Raw genomic sequence first — 16,192 nt, forward strand, 5'->3', positions numbered from 1 at the left:
GGTATTTATGAAGTGGTAAATGCAATGTAGGTAATGAGTCGGTAAAAATTACCGATTCGGAATAATTCGGTAATTACCGAATCGGTATTTACCGATTCGGTAATGAGGCATACCTTCCCATTGATGGGAAGGTATGCCTCATTACCGAATCGGTAAATACCGATTCGGTAATGGGGGAGCACATTCAAGGGTGGCAGGGTGTCACATTGACACCCTGTTGCACCCCTGATTCGGCCATGTGTGCACATGTGGCGCACATACATGCCCTAAGGGCATGTATGTCTGCCACATTGCACACTTAAACGTGCACAAAAATGCTTTTTCTCACCTATTCGTCATTTACCACCAACCTTTAGTTGGTGGTAAATAACGAATCCCCACACCCACCACACACTCCCCCTACATCTCATTTCAGGATTCGGTATTTACCGAATCAGTAAATTTACCGAATCGGTAATATTACCGATTCGGTAATTTTACCGATTCGGTAAATACCGAATCATGAAATTCTCCCCCTACATCTCAAAAGCCAAAATACCGGTCGGTAATGGTATAATTACCGAAAATCGGCCGTTACCGACCGGTATTTGGCTTCCTACATGAGGCCCTTAATCTTTGAAAACAAACAAAATAATTAATAAAGATTTCAAAATGTAAACATATTATTTTGCTTTTCAAAGCTCATTTCCAGCTTTCCTAAATTCATAAAACTTTTTCAAAAACTTTTAGTTTCAAAATCATAAATACAAATATGAATTGTGTTTAAGTAAACCTTGCAACATTTTCTAACCATTTACACTGATTTAAAATTCCTCAAACACATTTTAATGGCATTTTAACTAAAACAAAAATTCCAGAGGCCTTTCATGTTTATTAACAACTCCAACATCAAAACACCCTAACAAATGTGTTTAGCTGCGTTTCTCCTTCTATGAAATTCTTAAACAGTATCAGAGTGATTTAAATGACAGGATAGGCTACTGTGGAGCTGACTTACAGTTTGGCAGAGAGAGTTTTTCTGCTGTAACAGTTTCGGAGTACCCTCTCTACCAAACTCTTGGTCCTTCCGCTGGATTTAGAGGGGGGCAGACTTCCAGGTTTACACCAATGGTGTAAAATGTACTCTATCCGTGTAAAACGTTCCCCAATTTCTAGAGAGTAGGGCCCTTCAGAAGTAAGGCATCCAACCATCTTCCTATTTAGAGTGGGCAGATGGGTGGCTTTTTTTTACCATCCGATACTGTCAGGTATATCCTGGTAGTGAGAGATAAAAAAAAAAATGACCCCCCACACCATGGGAGAAACATCATGTGTGGGGCGTCTTTAGTTTTTATTTTTCAATAACAAACTCCCTCTTTGGGTCTTTCTTTTTGGAAAACAAATTGGAAAAGTTTGTTGGCAGGCCCTCATTTTTAAACAGTGTTGTCCCTCAAACCTTTCCTACACTGGCAGGAACCGCCATGATGGTGGTTTATACCAATGTAGACATGTCTGCAGGGTTGGGGATATTTCTAAAATTGGCAGACAGAGTAGAGGCTGGGTGGTGGTCCCTAAATCAGGTACTGTGTGCAGTTTTGGGCAATTAATTTTTAAATAAATTGCTCTTTCAAAATTAATAGTCCAAAAATCAGTTATAACTACAAATAATTTGGACCAAATTGATATGAAAATGTTTGCCAAATGTCATGTGTTTTTCAATGTAAAAACAACCTCAGTACTAAAATTTGTAAAAACACTAAAACCTGTCCTGTTCATTAAAAACTGTGAAGGGTTGTTAGAAAAATGGAATTGCTACTGAAAATGCACTGAGCATTCTTACGGAAACTCGGACCATTACCTCCAACCTCATCCATCTTCATCAACACAGTCCTAATACACAAGTTGATGCTCAAACAGTGAATAGGCATTTTATTTTCCCCTAACCTAAATTTGTTGAAACCCCGCACCTCTTCACAGGATAACTTTCTGCAGGGCATCAAGTACTTTCAGTTTTGTTTGTCTGCTTCAGAGGCAAGTCATTACTTTGTGTCCCCTCAGGTAAGTGTAAGGTGAGTTGGTTTTGCAAGTGTAACTTTTGTTGCTTTCTGGGATTCGTACATTCTGTGAGTCAGTTGGCTTCTGCAGGTCCTAGATTTGTAAAGGGAGCCTTTTCTCATTGATCAAAGTATTTAAGCCAGACTGCTGATAGAATCTCTGGGGTTTGAAGTTAGGAGTTTTACATCCACCGTCAACTTTCTACTGTATAGATGTCTGCTACTCTTAAATAAAAGTAAAATAAAGTAATTTGAAGCATATTGATGTTCGAAGAACAGTCCATAGCCTTCAGGTTACACATGTTGTTGCTTTTTTATATAAATAGGACCCAGTGTTTTAGGGATTTTCCCTGCATTCTTTCTCCATTCTTTGTGTTGTCAGTCTTGCAGGTGCCACGATCTAGTTGAGGAGGACATGGTTGGTACCAGGCAGATGTTTTCTAGGTTGCCTTTGCTCAGTTGGAAATAGTCCCAGGGTCCCAAAGCCACTTTCTAGCTTGATTCAAATCTCACTGTTGCCATCACTTTCATTGCTTGGTCTGGATTGCATTTGGCACTGCGATTATGAGGCCTTTCTTCCTTGAGGTTTTCACATGTTCTGAGTCCTCATTGGTGTATTACTGACATGATGCTGGATGCCACTGGCAGCAACATCTTAAGGATTTTGAGGGCCCTTGACCACAAGTATTTTGGGGAGCCCTGTTTGGAACAGCTTTGAATTTATGATCCCGTTTCAGTTCTTTCATGGCCCCTTTGGTCAATTCACTGACAGTGCACAGGCGCATTCATCTTAATTCTAAATGTGTTTACATCAAATAGTCAGGAATAGTGATGGTTGTTTTTAATATTATAACACAGCAGCAGCTCACCATTATTACTTCAAATATTCTCTGTGACACCCTCCCATTTCTCACATGTGAGGTTCTGTTTGATCTAAAATAAACTTTTTTATAGATGTTGCATGAGCGACAAATACAATATTTCTCTGCAAAATGTCTGCAATAGACTCTCATACATCACTCACATTAGAAATAAATTAAAGGAAAACAAAATTTAAAACAATCTGTTTAAGAATTATTCAAGGTAATTAGGGCAAGACTCTGAAGAAAAGAGCTGGTTCTGACAAGGGCCCCCCTGAAAGACTGGGGCCCTGGGCCAAAGCCCACTTTGCCTATGTCTTAAAACATCTCTGGCCACAGGCAGGGCCTCTACTACAGGGGAAGCACCCCTTTACATGGCATCCTTCCTTTTTTATTTTGCATGAGCTCTGCTGGGAAGTTGCAGGTACTATTGCATGATTTAGTGCTGCAAACTAGTCCTTCTGTGGCATATGAGACACAGTGCCGGTGATGTGGTGGATACTTTCCCGACCAGAGCTGCCTGCAGTTTGATGCAGTCAAGTGCTAATCTCACTAAGGGTGAAGGTCATGAACAGTGAGATGCATGGCAAAGACATGATGGAGAGTCACTTGTGACCTAGAAGTTAAAACCTGAAACTTAAAGGTTTGCTTCAACTTCAACCCAGGGTCATGTGTCGGCCTAAAGGTCTGTTTCATTACAATAAAATGTCATTTTATCTGTGGAACTAATGAGGACAGTAGTGGCGCTTCTGTCGGGGTCTAAGTTATGGCTTGGAACACTGATGTTGACATGATCTTGTTTTCCTTTGAAGTAATATGTGACGCTAGTAGGTGTACATGTGCTTTTGGCATCCAACTTGGTATATTTTGTTTTAAGCTGTATCCCATCACCAGGAGTTTCTGTTTCGGGTGCCATAAAGATAGATCGTCTCTCCAATAACCTTGAACTAGGAATGCTTATTATGCTTTTAGGTTTTAGTTTGCCCTGCAACAACTTTCATTTGACCATATTGTATCTGCCACCATGCTCTGTTTATTTATAAAGGAGTGGATTTCTTTTGCACATTATTTATAACCGGGCACTCTTCCACGTGTACTTACACTGTAAGGCTTGTGCTTCCTCATGATGGTTGACATTTCCTAATTTATTGTCTGTTTTCAATTTTGAATCTCTATGAGAGTGTTTCAGTTGTGTGCCAAGATTCTATTGCAGAAGATCAAGGTTACTGTTCTGGATTAGAAGATGTCTTTTGTTTTCATGCCTTGGTGCATCTGATTTTTCAGTGATTTGATCTGGTTTGGATTGCATGATCTTTACTGTTGTAGGGTTGCTTCAGAATAAGGGTTCATTGCAGTCATCTACTATTCTTGCTCTCTCTCTTTGGTGTTCTTGTCAGGAGCTGTTCTTTTGATTCAGATTACCAGCTCAAATGGGTCTGCTATTCCTCAGTCTTGTCTGTCTTTTATGTCCTCCAAAGTTTAGTTTACTGGCAGAGTTGTGAGCTGTACCATGTTTAATCAGTGTTCTTTGTTCATCTTGTCCTAGTTTGGATTGCGAAGATAGGTTCTGGTCCCCGATTAGAATCTTATGGGGTAGCTCTTTTTTACTGGGTTATTATTCCATTGCTACTGCATCTCTGTAGTTGGCTATGATCCCACTTGACATCTGTGGTCCGCTCTCCAGTCGATGGGATTCTTGTTTTGTTTTGCTTTTATTATGGGATTCTACAGTGTTATCCTGGTGACTGCAGATTCTGCTATTCCGTATTAGTCTATTTTGGACATGCTTGCATTCTAGTTCTTGATTGGTTTACAGTAGCAGGTTGGTTTGGTGATTTAAGTGATTCCCGTCTCTCAATTACAACCATCTTCAGATCATGAGTGGAGACTCGACATGGCCCATTTCAACTTTTGAGTACTGTTTTTTTTTGCTTGGGGAATTGCTTGTAACCTAGTGGTTCGTGCCCCTGGCTTTCAGTCTGAATGTTAAAGGCTCAAGTCCTCCTGTTGCCATTGTCATTTGTTGAGTGAAGGTATGGCCAACCACCAGTTTTTCAAGGATCTCTCTCAAAACCCAAGTGCTTCATTTAAACAGGTAAAGTTGGTGCCTCTCCCTATTTCCATTATGTATTTTCTCCATGCTTCATGCTTTAATATATTGATCTGACATTGAGCTATTTCCTTTACTGTTCTTTTTATGTGGGGTCTGCTAGATGGACTTCTGGGTTTTGTCTCTGTCTCTCTTAGGTCCCGGTTTGTGGTTACATCATGTTACTTTACCCACCAATGGTTTTTGTGAGACGGGAGCTTGCCAGATGTGTGGTATACTTAGTTATTTCTCAGATATGGTCTCCGAACGCCTGGTTCTGCTTCCCTGATTTAAGGTACCTGGGGTCATTTTGCAGTTTAGACCATCATTTCCTATGCCTGGCTTGGGTGTATGTGCCAGATAATTTGTATGTTTAACATTTCTTGCATGAGGTCCTGAGGAGGGTATGCTTGCCCAAGCAGGCTCCTGTTCCTGTGATATGGTCGGCTCATTGTGTTTTTTGTCCGTGTGTACCTTATGTCTCCTTTTGTTCTACTTCACTAGATAATCTTTGTACTCCCTGGATGCATTTGTTTGCATGGTCTGGTGTCTTGCTTATTTTAGAGATATAGACCTCCATCTTTTACCGTGCTGATGAGGGTTGCCATCTCTTTTACAATGCGAACCTTTGTCTTTTTGTTTTGGGATTTATGTGTTTTCCAGTCACTACTCACCATTAAAAGTGACTGACTTTACTTTGAGATCCCACCTCATAGTTAGTAACAGCCACTGTAAACAAGAGCCAGGTTTACAGACTAACTGACAACCAATTGTTCTCTAGAAAGCTTCCTAAGTCAGGAGGTGAATTTTCCACCGGAATGAACCTGGTCCCTGTAAACAACTGGTGGTCCATCATGGTCGGCCTTTTGACATTGTCCCTAGCATGGCCATATGATGCTGTTGGTGCTTAGTGCAATTTATCACTATTTGTGACTCAAATTTTAAAAACTCATATCTCCAGTTCTACTTATTAGATTTTAGCCATTTTGGTGTAACTTTATTTATTTAATTGTTTTTTTTTTGTTTAGGATTTTTCTTGTGTTGTGTTTTCTTTTTATTACTCTTAGGGTGATGCTTAAATATTTTATACATTGCCTCTGAGGTAAGCCTGACCGGTTTGTGCCAAGCTACCAGAGGGTGAAACACAGATTCATTTAATGACTTAAATGGTTCATCCTGACAAGGATTGTGATTATTATTTAAGTGGGTTCCCACCCCTTAAACTGATATTCAGATTTCTTATACCACCCCTTGCTAGTAGTATACGTGCATCTGCAATATCAGTTTCAAACCATTAACACATAGTTCCGAATCACTAGGAAGGAGGCATGCTGATTTCACGCCTACTTTACCTCCTGATTCAGAAAGACTTATAATATAACATTGTGATTTGCGAACTCATTTTCAACTCACACTACTAAGGTTTTTTGCAACCTCAACACCTGCTGTCCTAAACGGATCACAGACAGAATATCACAAACAAATATATTGTGTAGACAGCATATAGTGTCGAAAATATCGAGGACCAAAATATTGAGAAGGTAAGTGCAAATAGATAAGTATAAATTTGATATTCTTAACTCCATGTCTATGTATCTTGAAAAAATATATATTGTCAAGGTACATATATGTAGAGTTATGTAGAGTAAACCTTTGCTTCCCTATACAAATTCACAATATTTATATCCTTGATATTCTTGACATGCTATTATGTATCACAATAATTTTGTTTCTGATTTTCTATATAAACACCATCCTATGCACTTAAGGATTTGTACAAATTAAAGAAAGGGTTTGTACAGTAGGTCAAAGGTTTGTTCAGAGAGTAGATTCAATTAATTAAATGAATACCTTAGTAGGAATTAACATGACTTACACAGGTTTGTCATTGGAGCACCTCTAAGGAGCATATTTATGTTAAGTAGGCCATATTGCCTTTTCTATAAATGTTTAGGATACACTCTATCCCCTCCTCTTTGTGTTGTGAGACAGGCTATTTACTTGGAGTAAGTATATAATATCTTAGTGTTTTAATATTTTATTAGTGGTAATACTTTTTTATATTGTACAGCATGAATAAATACTGCATGATGATGAACTTTATTTTATACAGGTATGGGTCCCACAACAAATTTCTACACATACTCCTTACAAATATTAAGAAACCACTGGAAACTGATTACCTAATGAAATTAAGAATGAGTGAGAATTTTGTTGTGATAAATTTGTTGGCAGAGGTAAGGTGTTTATGGCCAACAAAAACAGGTTCAGCAACAGAAGGAAATCTGGAGAATACCACACAAAAGATGGCCATCTCCAACAGGTGGTGCTTGTTTCCAAAGTACAAATTGTAAGTGTTAGTTCCTATTTTATAAATGCTAGCTTCAGGCATCGGGGGTCGCAAACGGCAGTCAAGTGGACCACTGCACGCACCATCCATGTCAATAAACCTTCTACCAGACTCAAACCTGCCTTTCTAATACATATAAGTTGCCACTGGGAAACGTCAAAAACAGCACACAAAGCAAGGTGCAATGTATTTAAATAGTAGGCTATGTAAGTTTAAGTTTTACATGTCCTGGTAGTGAAAAGCTCCTAAATCCATTTTTCACTACTGCAAGCCCTGCTTCTCCAATAGGACAACACAGGAGCTACCTTTTTAAAATTAATAAGCAATAACTTCCAAATGGGAGTCAGTTGAGCTCCCTTGAAGTTTTAGGACTCTTCACAAATGCAAACAGGGCTCTTCGCACTAAGATCTCCCCCCCACCAACGTGAACCAAAAATGACACACAGCAATGCTTGATTTTCGCTTTGCTCTACAGCATCAACAGCTTCTAGGGACCATCAACGTAAGCCTAAGCAAGAACCGTCTTTGATGCTAACAGGAGCCTTGTGCTACAGCGACGACAATATGTGATGCCTAGTCTGCTCTTCATGCTACATCGACGACCATCTGTGATGCTCTCCCTGCCCCTTGCAGCTACTTCCACCATCAATGGAACTCATTGAGCTGGATTTTGGAGGTAACTCTTACAGCTGGACTAACCTGGTCACTGTATCCACCACACGCTCCATTGCAATCAGCCTGAACTTGTTACTTTCACTCGGTCTCGCACAACTAGATAGCTGCAAGTGGTGGTTTGTGCTTTTTTGGCGCTATTTTTACTTACATCTTTAAAATAGCATATCTCTGGTTCTATTTAATTTGATTTTGTGATTCTGGTGTTATATTTTTCTAAATTGCTGTGGGATTTTTATTATGTTGTGCTTTCATTTTGTTACTGTTCAAAGTGCTGCATGTTAAGTTAAGCTTGACTGCTCCCTGTCAATTTACCAGAGTGCTGAGCACAGGTTAATTTGGGGTTTGCCTGTGACCATCCCGACAAGTATTGTGGTTGCTGCTTGTGTAGGGGTTCACCCACTCAATCAGTAACCCAATGTCTTATAATAAAGCAGTGGGAAAGATTCTCCCTGGGAAAAAGGCAGTGTAGAGACTGTTCTCCAGAAATTGATCTGCTTGGGAAGGAAAAATTTACTTCCTCCGGGAAACCCAGAAAAACATTGGCTGCTTCACCTAGCTCTTCTCTTAGTGTCTTCTGCATGAACATCTTACCATGGAAACTTGGATGTTGCCAAGAGGCAGGCATCAGTAGTTTGCAGCTCTTTTATATGCTCATCAAGTTGAGATATACAGCCATCTGCTTCTGTGACCCAATCTACTGCATGATGAAGATCTTGTCGCAATAAGTTGATCCTAATCCATTAATCTCTTGTTTTCTAAGGCTGTTTGCAAATATTACCAAACTGAAGTAAATCGGGTTTGGATGCCACAGAAGCCTAACTGCATAGATGTCGGTGGTGGGTGCAAAGGCATACTCCACAAGGAGGGGAAGAATACTGGGAGTGTTTGTCTAGTTTTCCCTGATTGGGGATGTACCCTACTTGTCTATCTCCAATGTGAGGCTTATGGCTTATGGCATGTCTGGCATCACTTCAACTCATCACTCTTTCAGGTGGGTGGTATACTGATTGCCGGTCACCCTGCCATTACTGGCTGTGCTTTGGGGCATTCTAATAAGGCAAGGGGTGACTGTAGCAGCTGTCACCACTGGGAAGGTTTTTGAACACTACCTCATTGTATGCGCCTCTTAATTACTTGATGCTGCTTCTTCGTGCTCTCAGCTATGATATTTGTATCTTTTGAAAGTGACCATTACATGTTTTGCTGTAGTACTGATTCACAATATTCTGCAATAGGCGTGCCTCAATGATTGTCAGCTTCCTTCTTTTAGTGCTGACCATCTGTGCAGGTTGAGGCTCAACTGCATCCAGGCCCAGTTAACATCTGAAGTGTGACTAGTTTTCAAGGGGATTCACCCACAAGTATATACTCTTAATCTGCTCAACCTACAGATTTCTTTGGAGGGTATTTTCAGAGCCTCTCTTCTACTGGTATATTATTAGGGTATCTTTAGTCATGCATTGCAGCCTACGGCCCACTCCATCTTGCAACTGCTTATCACTTTACCATACGCAGGAGAGCATGATTAGCCATTTTGCTTTATCATCAATTGTTGTGGTTCTTTAGATGGTGATTGTCCATTTATTGAAGGTGTTATCCTCAGTGCACCGTAGAGATACCTCTGTTTACAGTGTCTGGCAAGTTCCTGTTAGTCACATTTGTTTTCCTCCCCTCCACTGGGACACTGCCGTGGTGGATGAGCCTATTGTTTCCTACCCACCTTTGGACCCTTCTATAATGCAGTCAATAGTGACTCAAAGGCCAGTCTGTGCTGTCAAGTGGTCTGATCCTAATTTGCTTGTAATCTATTATAAAATGTGAATTTAGATGTCTTTCATAGATGCCTAGAAATTAAATGCCACCTATGGACTACTGCTCCTGTAGTGTCATCAACATAGTTATCTCCTAAAATGTGGATTCATGTCCATGTGTATCTTGACTGCAACAGCCTAAAAAACTGCTGTTAAACCTGTCACCCTTACGACAGACAGGAATGCCTGATGTTCAATGTTGATTAGTCACACCTAAGTACAAGTTGTTTCTTACAAGGTAGGGCGCATGATGTTTAAAAGGGACCATGTGCAATGTTAAACTTGGAATTGTCCTCCAGTGACTATCCCCCAAAAGCTATATTCATTGGCATGGATGTAGCTGGATCATAGGAAATATTAAAGTGCACATTATAAACTTTAATTTGTAAACTTTGTCAGGAAAGAGCTAGAAAAAGCAATCAAAGTCTATTTTCCATGTTTATTAAAAATAAAATTGATAGGGGAAGTTGAATTTTCAAAAGATGTTTAGAAAAAGTAACTTTGAAAAGTAACTTTTTCCCTGCCTTTAGCTCCTCTGGGCTAATTTGCATTAGCCTGCCAACAGCTACTTAGCCAGTGCTTGACCTTAATCAGGTATGAAAACTTATCCCAGAGCAGACCATTTGCTTGGGTCTGGTAACAGGATAGGCTGGTTGTGGGGCATCTGAGCCCTGTCAGCTCAGGAAGACCAATTGAAGTGGGACCAGAAACTTTATTATTAACTTGAAAGAGACAAAGTGTAAGCATGCCCCTTTATGGTTTAGTGTTAGGGGAGCACAGAGGAGGGGATAGCCTTTGTTTCCCAGGCCCAAACTGGGGCTGGCTCTGAACCTAGTGGGAGAGAAGGTACTACCAGAATCAGTCTTCAGTGGACACAGGTGAGATGTAGAAATAATAGTCTGCACAAGGGAGAAAGGTTTCATCCATTTTGGAGTTTTAAGGTGCATTCTGGGATTGTTTGCACTGGGGCAAACAGGAACTGCTGGAAAAGTGGGAAGGTGATGATGATGATGATGAATTTGATGATAATATTATTATTATTATTATTATCATTATTATCATTAATGATGATAATAATGATAATTATATAACAATAGCAACAACAATACTAGTAATAATAATAATAACAATTATAAGAAGAAGATTCATTCAATCTCTAGGCAGTGATTGGAGGTGTTAATTATTACTCAACTGAATTTAATTATCACCTAACTCATTACTACTCATGAACAAAGTATCTTTCCATTGATGTGTCATTCTGGTAGATAAATGATGTCATGAAATTCACCTGTACTTTCTTCTGAACTGTTTTATTCATGGGCTAAGTAGTCCTTCAGCTTAGAAATGAAGCAATGGTACTATAGTAGATTAGTAGTAGTCTAAGACACATCCTGAATAGAGCGTCACCAACCAAATGCCTGAAATAGTGTCTGTCAAGGTCAGAGCTTTGAGTACTGTAAGAAATTGGATTATTGGTTTAGGGTGTGGAAGCTCTACTCAGGTAGCAACCACAATCCTTGTCAGGGTGAACCACTAACAGTTATTAAATTAGCCTGTGCTTAACTCTCTGGTTGATTGGCACAAAGGCATCAGGCTTAATGTAGAGGCAATGTGTAAAGCATTTATTCTGCACACAAACATTAATAAAGTAAAAACAGAACACAAGAAAAATCCTAAACCAATTTAGAAATAAAGAGCAAATTGTTATAAATGAAATCATAGCACAACCACAAAAAATCCAAATAGAAGAACCAGAGATATTCACGTTCAATGTGTTAAGTGAAAATAGCATCCTAAAGCACAAGTGCCCGTCTTTGCCATCTGTTCATGCTACACAAGAGGAGAATCACAAGTTCAAGCCTGCTGTGATGAGGCGCGGGTCGGATAAAGGGACCAGGTTAGTCCCGCAGAAAATGTCCCTTCTTAAGTCTGGTGTGAAGAGTTTGGACAGTCGTGTGCTGTGGCTTTGTGCTGGCAGTCACCGTAGGCTGTCGTTGCCATAGCACAAAGTGCTGCTCTCGTGTTGCCAGTCATTGCTGGTGGTCTCTAGCGATGCATTGCTGTAGCACTAAGTGTAGCTCTTGGGTTGCTGGTCGTCGCTGATGGTCTCTGTTGCTGCAAAGTGCAGGCCTCACCAGAGTTTCGCATTGGTGTTCACCACAGATGGCAGGGTCTTGGCACGGACAGTTCCTGCTGTGGTTGGGAAAAGCCTAAACTTCAGGACTTTCACTTTTTCTTTCCGAGGAGGTCTCATTGATGCCAGCCAAGGACCCAGGGAGCAGCTTTTAGGGTTCAGGACTCACTCTACCTGAGGCCAGTAGCAGGAATACAGAGAACTGTGTGTTCAATTTAAACAGTACCATCAATTTTACAGTAAAGAACACAGCACAATAAAATTCCTCAATAAATATGGAAAATTAGAGAAAAGTTAATAAACAATTGTAGGAGATTGGATTTTTTGATTGAGGGATGTGAAGGCTCTTCTAAAGCAACAACCACAATCCGTGTCAGAGTGAGCCACAAGAGTGACTAAATTAACCTGTGTTTAACCCTCTGGTAGCTTGGCACAGCAGCAGTCAGGCTTAAATTGAAGACAATGTATTTAGTGTCTATGCAGCACTCAAACAGTAATAAAGTGAAAACACAACACAATAAATATCCCATACTAATTTAGAAAGTAAAGACATTTTTATAAATATAATGAGAGCAAAACTAATTCAATCCAATCAGTAGAACCATAGTTATGAAATGTTAGTGCTTTTAGTGAAAAATAGCGTTTAAACAACCAAAGCGCCATCTGTGGGTATCTGCTCGTGCGAGACTGGGCCAAAGTCATAAGTTAAGCCCAATCGCAATGGAGCATGGATAGTATACTCTAAGTGGATTGGGCCTTGTCTCAGTTTACCATTGGACTTAGAAGAAATTTTGAAGAAATGTTCCAGTAAAATCAAAGATATGCAATTTTAAAGGAGCCAAGAATCAGAAAGCGCAAACTGTATCTGATCGTGCTAGACTGGACAAAGTCACAAAGTCAGGCCGACCGTGATGGAGTGTGCGCCAGATAAAGGGACCAGGATAGTCCTGCTAAACTATTTATCTCCTCAGAGTTCACAATATCAAGATTTCACAGTAGGAGCTCAACTAATGCCAGTCAAGGGTCCAGGACCTGGGGGGGGGGGTGCACTTCTTGATGATCAGGAATTCACTCCAGCAGAGGCCAGCAGGGCTCAGGAAGGTCCAGTTGCAAGACCAGTTGCAGGTCCAGGCAATTCCAGTTGCAGCAAGTCAGCTGGGCAGTTGTAGGGAGTCTACCCTTGTAGGCAGCCCAGTAACTGTCCACAGGTAGCCTAGTGTAGAGGGGGCTCTGCAGGGTTGGATAGTGGCCTGGGGTAGGCCGTATCATATTAGTGGGCACTCTAAGGTGACATCAGTATATTTAACTGTTTTGTCTGCAGTGCGAATGTATTATGAACCTGGGGGAAAATTGCTTTAGCGTGCAGTTTTGCTTCCCTTTTGCCTACAAAGTTCAGTGAGAAATCAAACTGGGTTAAAAAGTGTGCACTCTGTTCATATATACATGTCCCAAGAAGACATATGTACACCTTATAGGTTGTCTAGTATGTACCTATTTCTCTGGCTCAGCTGAGGACCTGGGACAGGTAATTTACATAGCTCCCCAGCATAGGTAACAAAGCCCTCCACACAAAAAGGGAGCAATTAACAGTGCTTCACTCAGCTCCTGAAGAAGAAGAGGTGGGGAAAACATCTGCATCTTGCGATTAGCTGCCAAACTGTACCAGGGCTTGAACAGCCAAGGCAAACAGAACAAAGGAGGATTCCGACAGAACTGGAGCCAACACAGGAGGGTGTTGCTGCTAAAGGCCCTGGCAGTTATGTCAGTGAGGGGCTTAGCTGAGGCTCCCCAGAGAAGATGTGACTAGTGACCTCTGGACAGCATCATCTAGAATTGTGCCATCATGCTGTGCAGGAGGGTTGGGACGGGTGGAGAGGTGATGCAGCATCCTAAGTGCCAGGCTTCCAGAACCTTCCAACCCAATTTAAAAACTCTTGCACCAGGGGGAGTGAGTGATTTTGATCGAATTGGACAGGGGTAACAGCCATGGACAACTGAAAGGACAAGCACCCAGTGCAACAAGAAACTAAGGACTCTGCCCACAGTTGGCTACTAGGATCAGTGGATCTCTCCAAGGGCAAGTGAGGTTGGCCCGTTGGCTCCCTTGTACCTCCTGAGGACACATGAGGGGAAGATCTAGAAGTCTGCACCCCAGAAGGAGGAGAGGAGCACCAGCGTAAAAAAACAGGAGCAAAGCTGGCGCAGCTACTTGCAGATTGTGCCGCCTTGGAGGTAAGAAACACTGCTGAAACTGCTCCTAGTGGCTAGAGAGCTCACAGTTAAGTAACCGGATTTTCCTATGTGCATTGGAGAAGAGATGCTTTTTTATCACACAAGCCCATTTACATTCAAATTGATACAACACTAAGGCAGTGATATATTAGCTAAAGAAACACCAACCGTTCACAACAAGGATATTTCAAGTCACCTAGAAGTACCAGAAGCACAAATCAATAAGATGAGTACCTTTATAGGATGGCAAAGTTCTTCGGTGATGTGTAAAATAATTTTAATTCTAGCAGAAAGCACAGTTGGTTGGGACACGAAAATCCCAACTTTCTAAACGTGGTATTTTCAAGATTGTAACTTTAAATCCAATTTCACTATTAAAGAGTTTTTTAAATGACAGTTCATTTCAGTCTAAACAGCATATCTCTTTCAGCTCCAAATCTAAAGTTAGCGCCTATTAAATGTAATCAGTGTTAGTCAATAGGAGAGACAGGCCTTACAGTGAACGACTTTTGGGATATTTCACTGCCAGGACATGTAAAACATGTACACGTCTTATTTCTGAAATACAATGCTCTCTGCCTACATTTGAGGTGACTTAGCAGTATTAAAAGAAAGCTTTTGGTGTGGTGAAAGTTTAATTTGGCAGATCGAAATGACAACCTGCAGTGGCAGGTATGAGACCTATTTTTAAAATGGTACTTTAGGGGGTTGCAAAAAGAGTGCTGCAAAATAAATACTCCTAGTGGACAACTAGGAGTATTTATTTTGCAGGCCCATTATATAATTTGCTAGGGACTTATAGGTAAAGTAAATGTACCAGTCAGGTGTAGGCCAATTGTTAAATGCAGAGAGTACAAGCACCTTACCATTGGTTAGCAGGGACAAAGTGCACAGCGACCTAATGCTCACAAAAAGGGTTCAGCAATAGGAGGCAAAAAACTGGGGGTGACCCTGCAAAAAGCGCCAGGTCCAACAAGTACTAACTACAGGGTAGGTTTTTAGTGATGCTAATGTTTTTCTGTTTGAGGATACAATATTAAGAAATATTGCTTATCATTTATTTGTACTGTGTTGTCCAATCTGTCCCCTTTGTGGGTGCAGAGAATGTAGTCATAAGATACATTTGTCAAACAAGTCCTTGAAGCCCTTGGTTGATCCAAAGCATTGTCCAGCTAGTAAAATCGATTCCAGTGTTCCCACATTCAGAAAATCTGGGTGTGGGAAACACAGGGTCAATTATAATTTAGCAAAACAGTATCCCATCTAAGGACGCCTCACACTCATCTCATAATCGGCACAATAGTTTTATAGAACACCCTGGCACACTGTTTGAGTGTATAGGCAGATTGTGCTAGATTTTGACAGGTGCACTCCACCTAAAATCAATATGTACCAAATACATCTAATTGTGTTGAACATGACACATTATGCTGGTCAGAGGAAGGGAATTGTCACTTGCTTATAATATGTATGTCTTTTCTGACACATTTTGTACTTTTTTAAAAAGCTTTGTGTTTTGATATGAATGAATGGCAACTGCTTAAAATATTTCTTCAATAAATTTCGAAGACACATTACATTGCTCTGTGTATTCAAAGATGTATTAGCATGTATGTGAGTGGTTGTGAGTAACCTGTTGAGCGCTCACAGTTATGTATCCAGATTTTTCTCTGTGCCTTGGAGAACCATATTCTATTCAAATTGATGCAACCATAAGTGAGCGATATATTATCTAAGCACACTCCAAACGTTCACAACAGGGATATTTCAAGTCACCTAGAAGTCCCATGACTTACCAGAACCACAAGTAAATATGATGAGGAGTATCTTTATAGGATGATAGAGGCATGAGTGACATATAAAATCATTTTAATATATGGGGGAGGGTATTTAGTTCTTCAATATATATGAATACATTTTACAACCACTCCTTTCATAGTTCCTAAGTAGCCTTGCCCCATGTTTAAATGGTCTTTCAGCCAAGTCAGTTTGCAGGCTGGTATGTTTT

General features: G+C 40.5%; 1 protein-coding gene across 1 annotated transcript in view; it reads left to right on the forward strand.

The window, feature by feature from the left end:
• Positions 1 to 16,192, forward strand: part of DPP10 (dipeptidyl peptidase like 10) — a 1,675,128-nt gene that overhangs the window by 1,103,484 nt on the left and 555,452 nt on the right. The window lies entirely within an intron of this gene.

Source organism: Triturus cristatus, chromosome 3_2 (assembly GCF_964204655.1).
Source record: "Triturus cristatus chromosome 3_2, aTriCri1.1, whole genome shotgun sequence".
Lineage (NCBI taxonomy): Eukaryota > Metazoa > Chordata > Amphibia > Caudata > Salamandridae > Triturus > Triturus cristatus.